Source organism: Vicia villosa, linkage group LG7, assembly GCF_029867415.1.
Source record: "Vicia villosa cultivar HV-30 ecotype Madison, WI linkage group LG7, Vvil1.0, whole genome shotgun sequence".
Taxonomy (NCBI): Eukaryota; Viridiplantae; Streptophyta; class Magnoliopsida; order Fabales; family Fabaceae; genus Vicia; species Vicia villosa.
The window spans coordinates 57765774-57769691 of NC_081186.1; the positions used below are offsets into that span (position 1 = coordinate 57765774).

At 34.9% G+C, this 3918-nt stretch overlaps 1 long non-coding RNA gene across 2 annotated transcripts; it reads left to right on the forward strand.

Moving 5' to 3' along the window:
• Window positions 1-482: 482 nt before the first annotated feature.
• LOC131620611 (uncharacterized) lies at window positions 483-3250 on the forward strand. Of its 2 annotated transcripts, XR_009289202.1 has the most exons (3): window positions 483-667; window positions 764-2857; window positions 2967-3250. It is a non-coding gene; the product is annotated as an uncharacterized LOC131620611 (long non-coding RNA). The 2 variants fall into 2 exon arrangements; XR_009289201.1 differs by having other exon boundaries at window positions 483-2857.
• Window positions 3251-3918: the final 668 nt, after the last annotated feature.

Consider the following 3918-nt stretch of genomic DNA (forward strand, 5'->3'; position numbering starts at 1 on the left):
AAATGTGATTCAACACAACTTTGTTTCCCAGAAACAAAATCAATCACACAGTCACACAAACTCACGTTCACTCGTGTTTCCCTGTGTTTGGAACCGGAGCTCTAGATACCAATTGTTGGTGCACAATGAATAAAGATGGTGACAAAGAGAATAATAGAATAACGGCGCAAAAGAGATGAGAGAATAAATGTTGTATTCTACTTGCGTTATTAATAAATGATAGCTACTACAAGGCTATTTATAAAAAGGAATCTTGCCACATAAGCCCTAAAACAGTAAACTTAGTGAACAAGTCTAAGGTACAAACAGTACTACAAAATACTAAAGTACCCTTACTACTAAACAGCTAAGCTAATGGGACCCAGACAGCATCTTCTGGTCAATACTATCTTCTGAGTAACCATCAGAAGATCAGTCCATCTTCTGAATATTGAATTACTCTTCAATAGTTTTATTTCTCAAAATTATTTTTGATCCATCTGTTACAATGCTTGTGTCATGATGACTATCAGGTAATTACAGGTAATGTATTTCTGTTTACCCTTTACTTTTCTTCAATGTAATGATTAAATGAACATGTTGTTGTTTGTCTAATTTCAATATTTATTCATTTTGGCAGATTTTATGCTAATCTCTCATTTCTCTTTTTTACTGTGCTTTGTGTAAGGTATGGTTTTGTTAATACATATAACATAAGCCATTATTCTATGGCTTAACCATTTTCTTGTGATCCTTTTTGGTTTCTTTTGATCATATTTGAAAGGGAGAGCCAGCAGTTGAGGTTATAAATGAAGGCGTTGACGCTGCAGGGCATTCAATTGGTGTAGTTTTGATGGCTATGTTCAAACTTAGGAAGGTTCTCAACCGCAAGAGTGTGTTCAAACCAACCTCACTGGCTAAAGCTTCTACCCAAGCAAGTTCAGCTCAACTGAAGGCTAAGAGATAAGTAGTCACACACTAGTTTTACTAGTTTATCAGATGATAGGGAGGGATAATCCTCACATTATATAGTTGTTGGAAACTGTCGTATTAGTCAATGAATGTCATGAATCTATATTATAATGTAACAATCTGATTTAGTTCAATTTCCTAATCTCTGTTTATGTCATTAATAAAAAGCAATTAACTATACTTGTTTCCGTTTTCCATGAGTAACTACAAATAGAATAAGGCTCGCCACATGTCATCTACTTGTTTGCATTTTCATTTTATGTGACCTTTGCTAGCAATTTTGCAGGGATAGGTTGTTTTCGATTTACCCTTAGTTTTCTTCATTGCAATGATTAAATGTACTTGTTCTATCTATACTTTTCTTGTTCAGTTCATTGTTCTGACTTTAAGGTTATCTGTGATCGGCTCCGTGATATTTACAAATTGATGCAGGGACACTTTTGAGTTGGGTGGCTAGTCATGCTCAACAAGCTGCTAAAGTGTTCAAGGACCCAAAATTCCCCCGGTCTACTCTATTAGAAGCACAATCTGGTCTTCAACTCCAACTGTGACTGGATGAGTGTCATTGACATGGGGGCCTGCTGGAACATTGGAAATGGGCAGAGGGTGAAAATTTTGTGTGAGAGTTGGTTCCCTGCCCTCGGGTCAAGCTGAGTTTGAAGTGGGGAGTCATGCCTCCAATTTAATTTATAGTTCCCCTAATGAATCCTCAAATTAATGCTGAAGTAGGCTGGTTTGACAAATCTGACAACTCTGTCGGTTCGTTAACGTCACGCATCATCAGCGTTACTGCCGTGGTCAAGATCATAATTGCTGACCGCCTTACCGTGATTGTGCAGTGTGTTTCCTCCATACTTATAGCAACAGTTATTATCATGTTTGTCAACTGGAGAATGGGTTTGGTGGCATAGGCTGTGCTACACATTTTAGCCTAGTCTGCCAAAGGATTTTTGGCAACAAATATAAGGACTATGGCATCATTTTGTCACAAAATACAAGTACTGAAGAAAGCCAAAACAAAAAGTACATGAAAAAAAGTACTATCCAGTATGGGATCATCCGAGGCTTATCCCTTTGCTTGTGGAACATTGCACACGCCATTGCTTTGTGGTACACTATAATTCTGGTCGACAGACAGGAAGCCTCTTGTGAGGATAAGTTGAGTCCTATGTTGGTAGAGACATGGTGCCTTTTGGTAGATGGAATCAGACTTCAAATTTTGATAAAGACCTATATATGAGATAACTAATCAAAAACAAAATTGGACACCGAATTGAATAAGCTACAAAACTTAATACATGTATGTTGACAACTATTTCTTTTCTGTGTTTATTTTCCTTATCCTGCTGCATTTGCATATCGATATCAAGTCTAGTATGTTGTTCCTGCAAAAAGACAGTATCAAATGATCCTTCTCTTGTGGGGTAAATCCTTTCTTTTCTTTCCTTGTAAGCTGTAGACTTTTTTGATATTCCTTTCTTTGCTGTTGTCTATCCATCTCCACCTGATTGTCATTCTTCCCGCGCTGTGATATTGCCACATGCTTACTCTCGACCATGACTTGTCGTTTATATCCCTTTTGCTGATGAGGTTCTCTGCTGAATTCTTGTTGATGCATCATTGGTGGATCATACTCAATCTGTTGTGCCATCCCTCTGAGATGAGGCAGGGCAAGCTCCTCTTGTTGAATTCTTGTTTCCTTGATTTCCTGCTTCGTAGAAGTTATGTTGAGCTCCTGCTGTTGATCTATTCTGAGTGATTCTCCTGCTTTTAATTTCAGTCCTGCCAGTTTTTGCATTCCTATTAAGTAATGACCTGCTGATTTGATTTGTATCTAGCACCGAGCTTCTCAAATTCCTGTTCCTGGTGTTTCTTTATGCCTTGTTGAATTTCGGGTTCATATTGAGTAAGTAGTATGACTGATGCTATACTGTTGTTTGTTGATTTCTGTGTAGCACTTCCTCTACCTGCTTACCAACATCTTTGATTATCTCAAAATCATGCTCCTGTTGTAGATTTGGTCTTGCCATGGTTTCTTGCAAAGTGGAGCTTCTGCGCAGATACGAAAGATCAAGACACCAATATATTAGCAACTAAAATTGAGATTGCTGGTTGGATTTATTTGACAGTAATGTATAAAAGAGGAAACTATTGCTCTAGTAATTTATACTTGTGTAATGTAAACTTACAAATTTGATGAAATACTAGAAAAAGTAATTCACAAAATGAGTGAATTTTGGTTGATCAATGTGATTTCTTTGTACTATCTACCACTGCACACAATAGAATAGGTTTTCAATCGTGTTGCTTCTGTTTGTTTATGATAAAAAAAGTGTATGTATAGTAAAAGTTTTTTAACATACCTATAGAACATAGTAACATACCTATAAAGAGTATTTAAATAAGTTTCTTGTCTACAAATTAAATATTTTAATTTTTTCAATGGTATTCATAAGAGAGATGAGGGTGGTTATGACTTATGACATCTATTACACCCTTATATTTTCCATTTTTTAATGGGAGATATTTGATAATATTGATCTCTAATAGGTAAAAACATCTTTCGATGGAGATGATACATCGAGATGATATATGTGTTATATAGTTTATAAATTCATATTTTTAAGATTAATTTATTTGATAAGTATAATGTTTTACGAATTTATAATTTAGTTTTTATTATTTAATGGTTTTTATATTTTAGTTCAAGTGAGTTATAATTTCTCATAATGTATTTGTTCTCTTAATTTCACTTATGATTGAAAAATTAAAATTAGTTTAACATAACTCTTAGGATAGGATAGGAATAAGTCAATGTTAAGCGGAAAATTTTGAATGCAATAATTCACATCCTTTCTTATATTTGAAATGATTTGTCCGACATTACTCGACTCTTAAATCACAAAACAAACAAAAAATAGATGATAAATAATTGTGAGAAAAGACAATTACATGATTCCAAAGTAA